The sequence below is a fragment of the Papio anubis genome, chromosome 5 (genome assembly GCF_008728515.1).
Source record: "Papio anubis isolate 15944 chromosome 5, Panubis1.0, whole genome shotgun sequence".
Classification (NCBI taxonomy): Eukaryota; Metazoa; Chordata; class Mammalia; order Primates; family Cercopithecidae; genus Papio; species Papio anubis.
In genome coordinates, this window is record NC_044980.1 from 33,886,368 (window position 1) to 33,902,410 (window position 16,043).

The 16,043-nt window shown below is 41.4% G+C and overlaps 1 protein-coding gene and 1 long non-coding RNA gene across 4 annotated transcripts in view; one reads left to right on the top strand and one right to left on the bottom strand.

Moving 5' to 3' along the window:
• The window catches only part of PRLR (prolactin receptor), a 142,444-nt gene that overhangs the window by 11,895 nt on the left and 114,506 nt on the right, over nt 1–16,043 (bottom strand). The window contains exon 1 of one of the 3 annotated variants that reach the window (XM_031666104.1): nt 706–2,325. The exons of the other annotated variants lie outside the window; for them this stretch is intronic. The gene's annotated coding sequence lies outside the window, so the exon portion shown is untranslated. Of the gene's footprint in view, nt 1–705; nt 2,326–16,043 lie in introns of those variants that run through there. 3 annotated transcript variants of the gene reach the window in all.
• LOC110743442 overlaps nt 5,931–16,043 on the top strand; it is a 122,389-nt gene continuing 112,276 nt past the window's right edge. Inside the window, exon 1 of the long non-coding RNA XR_002522487.2 lies at nt 5,931–6,021. This is a non-coding gene — a long non-coding RNA (uncharacterized LOC110743442). The remainder of the gene's footprint in view (nt 6,022–16,043) is intronic.

Consider the following 16,043-nt stretch of genomic DNA (forward strand, 5'->3'; position numbering starts at 1 on the left):
ATTTCATCTCATTCATTTACATTCATGTTATATTGAATGAAACACCATAACTTCATTCTACTGTTGATGGACATTTGAGTTGTTTCCAGGTTTTGGCAAACTTTGGGTTTTGCTGAGATTGATCAAAACTCGAATGGCAGGGAAGCCCTGCACATTTCATAATCACTGTGTGCTGCCCGCCATATCTCCTGTCAACCTAAAGTAAATTTCAAGTGCCTTTTTTTTTTTTGGTCCTAAAAGGCAAAAAGTCTCATTTCTTGCAAACAAATTTTGAATACATTCGTCCATTGTTTTCAGTATTAGGCATTGTGTTAAGGGTTTCCTTCAGGGTCCTCGGCCCACTGGATTTCCTTACCTGCCTTGTTCTACCTGGGTTAGATGGCCTGAGGCTAACATAACAGGAAGCAGACCCCACATCAGTCAGGTACCATTTGATTTCCAGGAGTTGGACTTTTTTTTTTTTTTTTTTTTTTTTTGAGACAAGGTCTTGTTCTGTTGCCCAGGCTGGAGTGCAGTGGCATGATCACTGCTCACTGCAGCCTGGACCTCCCTGGGCTCAGGTGATTCTCCCACCTCAGCCTCCTGAGTAGCGGGGACTACAGGCACACACCACCAACACCCAGAGAATTTTTGTATATTCTGCAGTGACAGGGTTTCGCCATGTTGCCCAGGCTGGTCTCAAGCTCCTGAGCTCAGGCAATTTACCTGCCTTGGCGTCCCAAAGTGCTGTGATTATAGGCATGAACCACCACACGCAACAAGAAGTTGTTTTCTTTCCAGTACAGAATGCCAATACTTAATCTGGAAAATAAAGGACATAATGTGCTCAGGGCAGGAAGAGGAACAGTAGGGATTAGCTATTACATACCAGGCTAAAGATTAAGACTGTTATACAAGCTCTGCCCAATGTCAACAGTCAATGATTGTAGAATGAATAAATGAAGCCCAAAAGGTAAAAAAACAGAACAAGATTCTAAGACATGGGACAAAACTCCGCACATAGGAAGAATGGTCCCGTGCTGGTATTTCAAACACTAGACTTTCAGCTGGCATAGTTTTCAGTATTTGACAAGGGAATCTAAAGAAGTTTTAAGGAGAACATGGCAGCCTCTCTTTCAGGAAGACATTGAAAACTGGGGATACAGTGTCAAGAGAACCATGGCCCGCAGGTGGGGAGATGAAAGTTCCAGCTGTTCTTGCTCTGCCAATAAATATGTGCCCACAATGAATGTTTATCTGCCCATAGTCCAGGCAGCATATCTATGCATTTGTCTGTGAAAGTTCACAAGAGAACACTTGCTCGTGTGGTCATTCATTGTTATTTTTTATCATCACCGTTATCCAGTTTACATTTTGCTGTTTCTTGAGCAGGTATCCATCTTGTAGCCTGTTTTGAGGTACCCACTGGGGAAAACATCCAGAACTTTCCATCGTGAATTACTTTTACATAAAATGTTTATCACCTTATAATCTGGTAGTTTAGTCAGAACATCATGACTGGGTGAAAGTAATTAGAAATAGTATAGAGGCTGCTGTAAAGTGTTTATCTCTGATTCCAGATATTCCCCTGCCCCTCTCCTAGAAACCCCAAAGGTTCCACTGAGGAAAGAACTTCCTGAAGACTCTGCACTCTGTGAAGATCATCAAGATGAGCGTGTGTGCTGTGCATGGTGATGGCTACATTTAGTAAGAGGTAGATGATAAGCAGGGACAGGATTTGTCTAAACCAGAGTTGACTTAGGCCCTGGACCATTCAGGAATACCTAGGAAGAACCATCTCCTGGCTTCTAACCTAGTCAGGGCAAATAACTCCAATATGATATATGTGCCTTTGCACTGGAGTCACTTTAATAATACAGAACACCGATGCTTCCCCGTGGCTGGGAATATTGCTTCCAAATCTAATCACATTAACTCCACTCACTCACCACAGCTTCCTCATTCTAGCAACATCTTTTATCCCAGGGAGGCTTGTTTTCGAGCAATCTTTTTGGCTTAAAGGCAAGAATAGGAATTGGGTGAGTTTCACTTCCCCCCAGCCAGTGCACATGTAGGACAGATGGTGGAAAATTCACGTTGGCCTGATTTTCAGAGGAACTAGTGCCTCATGAGATCATCAATCAGTCACTAACAATCAAAAAACACCCATAAATCATACAATATGTTTTGCAATTTACAGAACTGTTCTATAGACATCAGTGGTTTTTAATCCAGGAGTCCCATTACAGTCCAAGGAGTGTCTTAAAATTTCTTCCCCCCCTCCTTTTTTTTTTTGAGACAGAATCTTGTTCTGACGCCCAGGTGGGAGTGCAGTGACATGATTTCAGCTCACTGCAGCCTCTGCCTCCCAGGTTCAAGTGATTCTCGTGCCTCAGTCACCAGAGTAGCTGAGATTACAGAACTGCGCCACCACGCCCAGCTAATTTTTGTATTTTCAGTAGAGATGGGCTTTACCATGTTGGCCAGGATGGTCTTGAACTCCTGGTCTCAAGTGATCTGCCCACCTCAACCTCCCAAAGTGCTGGGATTATAGGCGTGAGCCACTGTGCCCAGCCTTAAAATTTCTCATTCCTTTGTTTTGTCCCTGGACATTCTCACTAATTAGCTCAGAATTGAGCCCACTTGGAAGGACATGGGCATTTAAAAAAAAACTTTCTAGAGGATTCTAAATTAAAGCTGGGGCTGAAAACCACTGACTTACGTGCTATCACTTGACGTGTAAATTTTCTGAGTCCTCTAAGGTAGCTTTCCTCCTGATAACGGCTGACTCAGCATGCTCCCCATAGAACACTTCCAATAGGAGGCAACTTTAGCTCAAAAGCCTCCCATGTTCTCAGACCTGTGTGCCAGTAAGATCAGCAAACCCTCATACGGAATACACTTATACACTTATAAATATATAAAAACATTTATAATATCACATGTGAAAGTTTGTATGTGACCCACTGCATGCCAGGCACTGTTTTGTTAACTCGCTTCACCCTCACAACAAGCCTGAGGTGAAGGTTTGATGATTACTCCCGTCTAACAGATGAGGACACTGAGGCCCAGAGAGGGTCTGTGAGTTGTCCAAGGTCACACAGCTAGTGAGGTGCATATGGAGGAAGAGGAACTCAGGATTTGATCTCTGGGATCTGTGCTAACTATCACACTTCCAAAGGTGCAATGGCCGACCTTCAAGGAGCTCTGGAAGTACAAAATCCATGCTGACTGTGAGGAGTGGGGACAGGTCAGAGGACCTTGGGGTTGTAGCTTCTGAGTCCTCTAAGGCAGCCCTCCTCCTAATAACGGCTCACTCAGCATGCTCCCTCAACCCAAAGGCAGCTCTGATGCTGAAGGCTGTGGGAACCAGGGATAGCTCTTCAACAGCAGCAGGTATTCCTGGGGCATCATGCCTGGGCACCACTGCCTACTTCAGAACAGATGTGTCAAAATCTTTGGAAAGGGGGGCCCTAGGAAGGGGCATTTTTAGCAAGAACTTAGATGACTTTCATCAAACTCAAGTTTTAGAGGCTGAGCTCAAGCTGAGAGGGGCAGGAAAGGAAGATGCAGCAGAGGAGGCAGAGTGGCATCCTCTCTATGGGAAATGTTGTATTTAGAACTTAGATAGAGGCATTGGGGGTGTGATCTGTTGGGTTATTGTCCACAATCATTTGCTTCCTCCCAGCCATAGGATTGCATATCCCTACCCACTGTCATGGGAGGTACTCGTGCATTCTGTGAGAGGAGTACACATCCCACCTCAATCGCTTTGGACTTGGCCATGTGAAATCGCTTTGGACTTGGCCCATGGGACGTGAATGGTTGTGAGTTTTTTTTCCTGTGTTTAACCTGAAGCTTAAAGGCAACTGGATGGTTTGTCTTAGGTCTCCTTGCTCTTGTTCTCCACTGCCCTTAGGATGTCTCCACTGCCCTTAGGATGCCTTAGGATGTCACAGACACTATCTGTGTTTTAAAATGAGAAGACAGGTGGAACCCTGCTGAGCCCAGCTGAACCCAGCCAATTCTAGCAGAGCCACAGCCAGTCTGCCGCTGACTCAGTCCTTATGTAAAGTGAGTGAAGACTAAATGTTGTTGTAAGCCACAGAGATGTCACTGTTGTTTGTTATGAATTGCAAAACTAATACAGGGCAAGAGTAGGAGGAGGACATATGTTTTGCAAGACTTTAAACAAGATTATTTTTTCACAGATGCAGCTCTGTGTATGTTACATACGTGTGTGAATGTGCTGTTCATTCAAACACAAAATAACTTTACTCTGCCATAAAAAGTCACTACTGTATTCATAACAACTTTGTCTATTGTTATATTTTAATATCTAGAAACTCAAGCTTTGACGGTGAGAAGGAAAATTAAAATAAAACATAAATTATTGGCATGCTGGTCCTGCTTATTTGTCTCAGGAAGAAGGGAACATCAGGAGTTAGAGAATCATGGGATTTTGGATCTCTAAGAGGCCCAAAGACTTGAAAGTTATCCTAATTCAACCCCTCACTTTAACACATGTGGAAACTGAGGCCTGGAAAAATGAAGTGCCTTGGCCAAATACCTTGTGGGAGAATCTTTGGAGCTTGAGGGTGGGCACAACTGAGAACACTGACAAGTTGAAGAAGAAAATCTCAAGAATGTTGCTAAATGTATTTTCCCACTCTGATTCCTGCTTTCCCTACCCTCTCAGTTAGAACCTTGGAATCCATTCATAGGAATAATAAAAACATCAGGTGTCCATCAGAATTTGGTTTTCTTTTCCTTTCTGGCCACACAGTTAAAGTTACTTCATTGCTTCCCCTGTAGTTAGATGAGGGTAGGTGATGAAGTGGTGGCCTCTGAAAGTGAGTAGAAATAACATACAGTAATGCACTGAATGACAAACGTTGTCCACTATAGACTGCATATATGGTGGTGGTCCCGTAAGATGACAACGGAGCTGAAAAATTCCTATTGCTTAGTGACGTCAGGGTCATTCTAACATCATAGCTTAATGCATTATGCCCATGTTTGTGGTGACACTGGTGTAAACAAATCTACTGTGCTGCTAGTCACATAAAAGTAGAGCACATACAATTATGTTACTGGTTTGTGTATTTACTATACTATACTTTTTATTGTTATTTTACAGTGTACTCCTTCTACTATAAAACAAATGCTAATTGTAAAATACCCTCAGGCAGGTCCTTCAGGAGGTGTTCCAGAAGGCATTGTTGTCATGAGATGACAGCTCCATGCATGCTCTTATCCTTGAACACCTTCAAGTGGGACAAGATGAAAGGTGAAAAATAGTGATAGGGATGATCCAGACACTATGTAATCCTAGGCTAATGTGAGTGTTTGTGTCTTAGTTTTTAACAAAAAAGTTTAAAAAGTAAAACAAACAAAAAAAATTTAAAAATAGAAAAAAGTTTATAGTATAAGCATATAAAGAAGGAAAATGTTTCTGAACAGCGGAACAATGTGTTTGTGTTTTACACTAAGTATTATTAAAAATAGTCAAGGCCAGGCGTGGTGGCTCATGCTTGTAATCCCAGCACTTTGGGAGGCCGAGGCGGGCAGATCATGAGGTCAGGAGTTCGAGACTAGCCTGGCCAACACGGTGAAATCCCGTCTCTACTAAAAGTACAAAAAAAAAAATTAGCTGGGCGTGGTGGTGCGTGCCTGTAATCCCAGCTACTTGGGAGGCTGGGGCAGGAGAATTATTTGAACCCGGTAGGCAGAGTTTGCAGTGAGTTGAGATTGTGCCATCGCAATCCAGCCTGGGTGACAGGGCGAGACTCTGTCTCAAAAAAAAAAAAAAAAAAGTCAAAATAAGTTTAAGAAAGTTTATAAAGTTAAAAAGTTACAGCAAGCTAAGGTTAATTTGTTATTGAAGAAAAAATTTTTAAAAACAAATTTGGTGTAGCTTAAGTGTACAGTGTATACAAAGTCCACAGTAGTGTACATTAACGTCCCAGGCCTTCACGTTCACTCACCACTCATTCACTGACTCACCCAAAGCAACTCTCAGTCCTGCAAGCTTTATTCACGGTAAGTACCCTATACAGGTGTACCATTTGTTTTTAATCTTTTATACTGTGTTTTTACTGTACCTTTCCTATGTTTAGATACACAAATACTTACCATTGTGTTACAGCTGCCTATAGTATTTGGTAAAGTAAAATGCCATATAGGATTGTAGCCTAGGAACAATAGGCTATCCCATATAGCCTAGATGTGCAGCAGACTATCCCATCTAGGTTTGTGTAAGTACACTTGATGATATTAGAGCAACAAGATCACCTAAGGATGCATTTCTCAAAAAGTATCCCCATTGTCAAGTGATGCATGATTGTACTTCTAGCCTAGTCCTGGTCTTTAAAGCTTTTTACATTCCCCCCTCTATTTCTCTTTCCTCCATTACTGGCCTGAAGAAGATGAAATTGAGGACTTTGAGGTCCTAAAAGCTCAATACAGCCGATAGATAAAAGGCTCTTGAGTTCATGCTGACTCCCAGCAAACTGTCACATGGGTGAGAAATAAATCTTTGGTCATTGTGCTTTGAGATTAGAGGCCGGGTGGTATAATGGCTAGCCTTATTTAGTTAGGCAAATCTAGGGACAATCCAGAGACAACCTGTACAGCCTAGCGTAGACGGTAACTACTACATGTAACCAAGTAGAAGAGCAGTGATTAAGACGGAAGCCTCCAATGCCTGACCCACTGCCATTGTCCCACCTGGAATACCATCACCAAAGTCCCAGAACAATCTCAGTTTGGCTTTGTCTACATATTCAGCCCCCTACACTGTCACCTGTAAACATGTCTACAGGTGTTCAACAACACCTGTTGGGTGACTGACTATTTTTATAAGGTCATATAGAATGCACTCTTCTCATGTACAGATCCATGGAAAGAGCACTTGGCCTTGAGTTGTGCAACTCTTTTCCATTAATCAATAGGCTCTCCATATTACTAAGGGATGGGTTCTGAGACCTTCTTGATTCCTCCAATAACCTCTTTGTGTGCATTAATTTGAACTCAAGGGCAGATGGGTGACAAAGTCCACTGAGATGTGGCTGCAAGGTGGTTGGGTGAGTAGCTGAAGTGAATAAAAATTGCAATATCAGAAATCGAAGAAATGTGGAGACTGTCAAGAACTGGGACAACCTCCATTGCGAAATCTTCAACTAGCAAGGCAAAAATAATTCTCAGCCCATTCTTCCTTTTCCTTCATAAATGCATACAAATAAAACATATTTTTCTGGCATAATCATGTCTAAATGTCTAAAACATACCCTTTCAGGAATGAAAACATATATATATATATATTTATATATGTGTGTGTTATATATATATGTTTTATGTATATGTTATATATATATTTTTATATATATATATTTTTTTCTCTTTGAGATGGAGTCTTGCTCTGTCACCCAGGCTGGAGTACAGTGGTGCAATCCCAGCTTACTGCAACCTTCACCTCCCGGGTTCAAACAATTCTCCGGCCTCAGTCTCCAGAGTAGCTGAGATTATAGGTGCGTGCCACGATGCCCAGCTAAATTTTTTGGTTTTTTTTGTAGAGACAGGGTTTCACCATGTTGGCCAGGATGTTCTCCATCTCTTGACCTTGTGATCCGCCCACCTCGGCCTCCCAAAGTGCTGTGATTACAGGCGTGAGCCACCACGCCCAGCCAAACTTTTATATTTTAATCAATTGGGTGTACACTTCTGAAAAATGCGGCACTTCTCTGACTTCTTAATTGAAACTTTTTATGGAGTACTGGGTTCATTTATGAATATAAAAATTATGGTGTGATATGGTGGATATAGGATATGCTCAGCTGCTCCTACAGATCAAGGGCTTGTTGCCAAAATCAAATGCCTAGGACTTGAGCATTTTCAGTTTCTGAATCTTCTTTTTATAGCCTCCTTCCCTCCCTTCATCCTTTTGCCCATCTCTCCTCTCTCCTTTCCTTTTTAATGTCTTTTACCCTTCCTTCCTTCCTTCCTTCCTTCCTTCCTTCCTTCCTTCCTTCCTTCCTTCCTTCCTTCCTTCCTTCCTTCCTTCCTTCCTTCCTTCCTTCTTCCCTTCCCTTCCCTCCCCTTCTTTCTTTTCTTTCTTTCTTTCTTTCTTTCTTTCTTTCTTTCTTTCTTTCTTTCTTTCTTTCTTTCTTTCTTTCTTTCTTTCTTTCTTTCTCTCTTTCTCTCTTTCTCTCTTTCTCTCTTTCTCTCTTTCCTTCTTTCTTTTTGACAGAGTCTTGCTCTGTTGCCCAGGTCGGAGTGCAGTGGCCCACTCTCCTGTCTTAGTCTCCTGAGTAGCTGGGACTACAGGCACGTACCATCATGCTCAGCTAATTTTTGTGTTTATAGTAGAGATGGGGTTTCACCATATTGGTCAAACTGGTCTCGAACTCCTGACCTCAGGTGATCCACCTGCCTCGGCCTCCCAAAGTGCTGGGATTACAGGCGTGAGCTGCCATGCCCAGCTTTTTTCTTTTTTAATGTCTTTTTCTTTACATTCAATTTAACAGCTAATAGTCCTCACTTTTGTTAGTTGACTCCCTTCTAGATGACTCAAGATAGTTTCTTCTAGCCCCTTCCACTCTATTGTTGCTTCTGATCTGATGTGAATTAAAAAGCCCAATAACTAAGTTTTAGAAAATTAAGGTGATTTCAAATAAGAATAACTAGGTTCTGAGTGATGACTGAAGGAATTTCCTATCAAACCTGTAGGTAAATAGATTTTGTTATATCTATTTTGTTCAAAAACCTATTTACCTTGCTTCCTAGATCTCATATATATTCCATGTAGTTAAGGTTGCTGGATAGGTGAGTTTTAAATAGTGACGCATTTCTGTGTCCCAAAGTAAGACTACTGAACTTAGAAAAATATGGTATACTATGCTTAACATCTTAAAAGGCAAGTGCTATTGTCAATTATAAAAAGCTCTCTCTATTTCTTAATAAGTCCTCCATGCCACTAGTGCGTATCGGCAAAGGGTACAGCTAACTCCCCATTGGTTGCTAGGCTTCCTGGGCCAACGGAAGTAGAGTGGGCTTCTGCAATTGTCTGCACATTTGGCCACTAGGACATTGGCTTGGTAGATCCCAGTAAATCTTCACTGACTCACTGCTTTACAATAAAAAGAGCACCACTTTGTATAGCATATAATCAATGGTGTGTCTTCCAAACATTCCTCTCTGAAACCATTAATTTTTAAAAAAAGAGATTGGGAAGTCAAAACTCAAAATGTTAGTGAATTTCTCTTTATCTGTGTAAACACTCTTCTTAGTAGTTTACCCAAGATGGTTTTTCATCATTGGCCTAGAAAACATCCTATTGCCACATATCCATGCCTCTACACTCACTTTGGGACATAGAAATTATTATTACCATAAGAACAATAGAATTTGGAAGAGAAGTTTGATGCTTTGCTTATACTCTCCATTATAGCAATTGCCAGTTTATTTGCAAGTCAAAATATAAATGGCTTGGGATGCTTTCATGGGTGTGCCTAAGCAGAGAGGCTGACAAACACCTGAATGTATTTTTGAATGTCCTTGATTGCCTAAAAAATCCTATTATAATCTTTCCCTTTTTTTTTAAAAGCTCTATAAGTGCATGTGCCCAGGTGAACAGCAAAAGTGAGGCTCGTGGGTCAGTATGGGAAGAGCAGTAGATTGTGTTCACTTTCATATCCTGTACAGTTCAAAAGAGGGGTTTCCTGCTTAGCACAAATGTTCTGAGAACACAGCAGCACTTAGCTCCTTACAGAATGAAGGATGAATAACCAGGCAGGACTGCCTCTAAACGGCAGCCTTCACTCTCACCCTCCACCCATGTACAGGGCACACTGAACCGGCTGTCACTTGAGGTATCGATAAGAGCAAGGATAGGGATTCCAAGATGGCCAAATAGGAACAGCTCCAGTCTATAGCTCCCAGCATGAGCAATGTAGAAGATGGGTGACTTCTGCATTTCCAATACAGGTACCAGGTTCATCTCACTGGGGCTTGCTGGACAGTGGGTGCAGCCCATGGAGTGTGAGCTGAAGCAGGGCAGGGCATCGCCTCACTCAGGAAGCGCAAGGGGTTGGGGAATTCCCTTTCCTAGAGAAGGGAAGCTGTGACAGACGGTACCTGGAAAACAGGGACACTCTCACTCTAATACTGTGCTTTCCCAATGGTCTTAACAAACGGCACACCAGGAGATTATATCCCGCACCTGGTTTGGAGGGTCCTACGCCTATGGAGCCTCGCCCACTGCTAGCACAGCAGCCTGAGATCAAACTGCAAGGCAGCAGGGAGGCTGGGGGAGGGGTGTTCCACCATTGCTGAGGCTTGAGTAGGTAAAGAAAGTGGCTGGGAAGCTTGAACTAGGTGGTGCCCACCACAGCTCAAGGAGGCCTGCCTGCCTCTGTAAACTCCACCGATGGGGGCAGGGCATAGCTGAACAAAAGGCAGCAAAAACTTTTGCAGAACTAAATGTCCCTTTTGACAGCTTTGAAGAGAGTAGTGGTACTCCCAGCATGGAGTTTGAGATCTGAGAACAGACAGACAGCCTCCTCAAGTGGGTCCCTGACCCCCGAGTAGCCTAATTGGGAGACACCTCCCAGCAGGGGTCAACTGATACCTCATCCAGCTGGGTGCCCCTCTGAGACGAAGCTTCCAGAGGAAGAATCAGGCAGCAACATTTGCTGTTCTGCAATATTTGCTGTTCTGCAGTCTCCGCTGGTGATACCCAGGCAAACAGGGTCTAGAGTGGTCCTCCAGCAAACACCAACAGACCTTCAGCTGAGGGTCCTGACTGTTAGAAGGAAAACTAACAGACAGAAAGGACATCCACTCCAAAACCCCATCTGTATGTCACCATCATCAAAGATGAAAGGTAGATAAAACCACAAAGATGGGGAGAAACCAGAGCAGAAAAGCTGAAAATTCTAAAAATCAGAGAGCCTCTTCTCCTCCAAAGGAATACAGCTCCTCGCCAGCAATGGAACAAAGCTGGATGGAGAATGACTTTGACGAGTTGAGAGAAGTAGGCTTCAGATGATCAGTAATAACAAACTTCTCTGAGCTAAAGGAGAATGTGCAAACCCATTGCAAAGAAACTGAAAACCTTGAAAAAAGATTAGATGAATGGCTGACTAGAATAAACAGCATAGAGACGACCTTAAATGACCTGATGGAGCTGAAACTATGTCACAAGAACATGATGCAAGCACAAGAAAATTATGCATGCACAAGATTCAGTAGCCAATTCAATCAAGGGTATCAGTGATTGAAGATCAAATGAACTAAATGAAGCAAGAAGAGAAGTTTAGAGAAAAAAGAGTAAAAAGAAACAAACAAAGCCTCCAAGAAATATGGGACTATGTGAAAAGACCAAATCTGCATCTGATTGGTGTACCTAAAAGTGATGGGGAGAATGGAACCAAGTTGGAAAACACTCTGCAGGATATTATCCAGGAGAACTTCCCCAACCTAGCAAGGCAGGCCAACATTCAAATTCAGGAAATACAGAGAATGCCACAAAGGAACTCCTTGAGAAGAGCAACTCTAAGACACATAATTGTCAGATTCACCAAAGTTGAAATGAAGGAAAAAATATTAAGGGCAGCCAGAGAGAAAGGTCAGGTTACCCACAAGGGGAAGCCCATCAGATTAACAGCAGATCTCTCGGCAGAAATTCTACAAGCCAGAAGAGAGTGGGGGCCAATATTCCACATTCTTAGAGAAAAGAATTTTCAACCCAGAATTTCATATTCAGCCAAACTAAGCTTCACAAGTGAAGAAGAAATAAAATCCTTTACAGACAGGCAAATGCTTTGAGATTTTGTCACCACCAGGCCTGCCTTACAAGAACTCCTGAAGGAAACACTAAACATGGAAAGGAACAACTGGTACCAGTCACTGCAAAAACATGCCAAATTGTAAAGACCATTGATGCTAGGAAGGAACTGCATCAACTAACTAGCGAAATAATCAGCTAACATCATAATGACAGGATCAAATTTACACACAACAATATTAACCTTAAATGTAAATGGGCTAAATGCTCCAATTAAAAGACACAGACTGGCAAATTGGATAGAGAGTCAAGACCCATCAGTGTGCTGTATTCAGGAGACCTGTTTCACTTGCAGAGACACACATAGGCTCAAAATAAAGGGTTGGAGGAAGATCTACCAAGCAAACAAACAAAAAACAAAAAGCAGGGGTTGCAATCCTAGTCTCTAATAAAACAGACTTTAAACCAATAAAGATAAAAAAAGACAAAGAAGTCCATTACATAATGGTAAAGGGATCAATTCAACAAGAAGAGCTAACTATCTTAAATATATATGCACCCAATACAGGAGCACCCAGATTCATAAAGCAAGTCCTTAGAGACTTACAAAGAGACTTAGATTCCCACATAATAATAAGGGGAGACTTTAACACCCCATTGTCAACATTAGATAGATCAATAAGACAGAAAGTTAACAAGGATATCCAGGACTTGAACTCAGCTCTGCACCAAGTGGACCTAATAGACACCTACAGAACTCTCCACCCCAAATCAACAGAATATACATTCTTCTCAGCAGCATGTTGCACTTATTCCATAATTGACCACATAGTTGAAGTAAAGCACTCCTCAGCAAATGTACAAGAACAGAAATTATGAAAAACTGTCTCTCAGACCACAGTGCAATCAAATTAGAACTCAGGATTAAGAAACTCACTCAAAACCACTCAACTGCATGGAAACTGAACAACCTGCTCCTGAATGACTACTGGGTACATAACGAAATGAAGGCAGAAATAAAGATATTCTTTGAAATCAATGAGAATAGACACAACGTACCAGAATCTCTGGGACACATTTAAAGCAGTGTGTAGAGGGAAATTTATAGCACTAAATGCCCACAAGAGAAAGCAGGAAAGATCTAAAGTCGACACTCTAACATCACAATTAAAAGAACTAGAGAAGCAAGAGCAAACACATTCAAATCTAGCAGAAGGCAAGAAATAACTAAGATCAGAGCAGAATGGAAGGAGATAGAGACACAAAAAACCCTTCAAAAAATCAATGAATCCAGAAGCTGGTTTTCTGAAATGATCAACAAAATTGATAGACCGCTAGCAAGACTAATAAAGAAGAAAAGAAGAAAAATCAAACAGATCCAATAAAAAGTGATAAAGGTGATATCACCACCAACCCCACAGAAATACAAAATACCATCAGAGAATACTATAAACACCTCTATGCAAATAAACTAGAAAATCTAGAAGAAATGGATAATTTCCTGGACACATACACTCTCCCAAGTCTCAGCCAGGAAGAAGTTGAATCCCTGAATAGACCAATAGCAGGCTCTGAAATTGAGGCAATAATTAATAGCCTACCAACCAAAAAAAGTCCAGGACCAGATGGATTCACAGCCGAATTCTACCAGAGGTACAAAGAGGAGCTGGTACCATTCCTTCTGAAACTACTCCAATCAACAGAAAAAGATGAAATACTCCCCAACTCATTTTATGAGGCCAGCATCATCCTGATACCAAAGCCTGGCGGCAGAGACACAACAAAACAAGGTAATTTTAGACCAATATCCCTGATGAACACTGATGCAAAACTCCTCAATAAAATACTGGCAAATCAAATCAAGGAGGACATCAAAAAGTTTATCCACTAGGATCAAGTGGGCTTCATCCCTGGGATGCAAGGCTGGTTCAACATATGCAAATAAACATAATCCATCATACAAACAGAAACAAGGATAAAACCCACATGATTATCTCAATAGCTGCAGAAAGGGCCTTTGACAAAATTCAACACCCATTCATGCTAAAAACTCTCAATAAACTAGGTATTGATGTTATGTATCTCAAAATAATAAGAGCTATTTATGACAAACTCACAGCCAATATCATACTGAATGGGCAAAAGCTGGAAGCATTCCCTTTGAAAACTGGCACAAGACAGGGATGCCCTCTCTCAGTGCTCCTACTTAACATAGTGTTGGAAGTTCTGGCCAGGGCAATCAGGCAGGAGAAAGAAATAAAGGGTATTCAATTAGGAAAAGAGAAAGTCAAGTCATCCCTGTTTGTAGACGACATGATTGTATATTTAGAAAACCTCATCGTCTCAGCCCATAATCTTCTTAAGCTGATAAGCAACTTCAGCAAAGTCTCAGGATAAAAAATCAATGTGCAAAAATCACAAGCATTCCTATACACCAATAACAGACAAACAGAGAGCCAAATCATGAGTGAACTCCCATTCACAATTACTTCAAAGAGAATAAAATATCTAGGAATCCAACTTACAAGAGATGTGAAGGACCTCTTCAAGGAGAACTACAAACCACTGCTTAACGAAATAAAAGAGGACACAAACAAATGGAAGAACATTCAATGCTCATGGATAGGAAGAATCAATATCGCGAAAATGGCCATACTGCCCAAGGTAATTTACAGATTCATTGCCATCCCCATCAAGCTACCAATGACTTTCTTCACAGAATTGGAAAAAAACTACTTTAAAGTTCATATGGAACCAAAAAAGAGCCTGCATTGCCAAGACAATCCTAAGCCAAAAGAACAAAGCTGGAGGCATCATGCTACCTGACTTCAAACTATACTATAAGGCTACAGTAACTAAAACAGCATGGTTCTGATACCAAAACAGAGATATACACCAATGGAACAGAACAGAGTCCTCAGAAATAATACCACACATCTACAAACATCTGATTTTTGACAAACCTAACAAAAACAAGAAATGGGAAAAGGAGGCCCTATTTAATAAATGGTACTGGGAAAACTGACTAGCCATATGCAGAAAGCTGAAACTGGATCCCTCCCTTACACCTTATACAAAAATTAACTCAAGATGGATTAAAGACTTAAATGTTAGACCTAAAACCATAAAAACCCTAGAAGAAAACCTAGGCAATACCATTCAGGACATAGGCATGGGCAAGGACTTCATGACTAAAACATCAAAGAGCTTCTGGCACAGCAAAAGCCAAACTACCATCAGATGTGAACTCAGGCAACCTACAGAATGGGAGAAAATTTTTACAATCTACCCATCTGACAAAGGGCTAATATCCAGAATCTACCAAGAACTTAAACAAATTTACAAGAAAAAAATCAAACAACCCCATCAAAAAGTGGGCAAAGGATATGAACAGACACTTCTCAAAAGAAGACATTTATGCAGCCAACAGACACATGAAAAAATGCTCATATCAGCACTGGTCATCAGAGAAATGCAAATCAAAACCACAATGAGATACCATCTCACACCAGTTAGAATGGCAATCATTAAAAAGTCAAGAAACAACAGGTGCTGGAGAGGATGTGGAGAAATAGGAACACTTTTACTCTTTTGGTGGGACTATAAACTAGTTCACCCATTGTGGAAGACAGTGTGGCGATTCATCAAGGATCTAGAACTAGAAATACCATTTGACCCAGCCATCCCATACTGGGGATATACCCAAAGGATTATAAATAATGCTGCTATAAAGACACATGCACACATATGTTTATTGCAGCACTATTCACAATAGCAGACTTGAAACCAACCCAAATGTCCATCAGTGATAGACTGGATTAAGAAAATGTGGCACATATACACCATGGAATACTATACAGCCCTAAAAAAGGATGAATTCATGTCCTTTGTAGGGACATGGATGAAGCTGGAAACCATCATTCTGAGCCAACTATCACAAGGACAGAAAACCAAACACCGCATGTTCTCACTCATAGGTGGGAATTGAACAATGAGAACACTTGGACGCAGGGTGGGGAACATCACACACCGGGGCCTGTTGTGGGATGGGGGAGGGGGAAGGAATAGCGTTAGGAGATATACCTAATGTAAACAACGAGTTAATGGGTGCAGCACACCAACATGGCACATGTATACATATGTAACAAACCTGCACTTTGTGCCCATGTACCTTAGAACTTAAAGTATAATAATAATAAAAAAAGAGCAAGCGTATTGTGAGTAGACAGGGGTGAGGGGCTCTATAGCACATTTCATAGGAGACACTTGTCAAAATTCC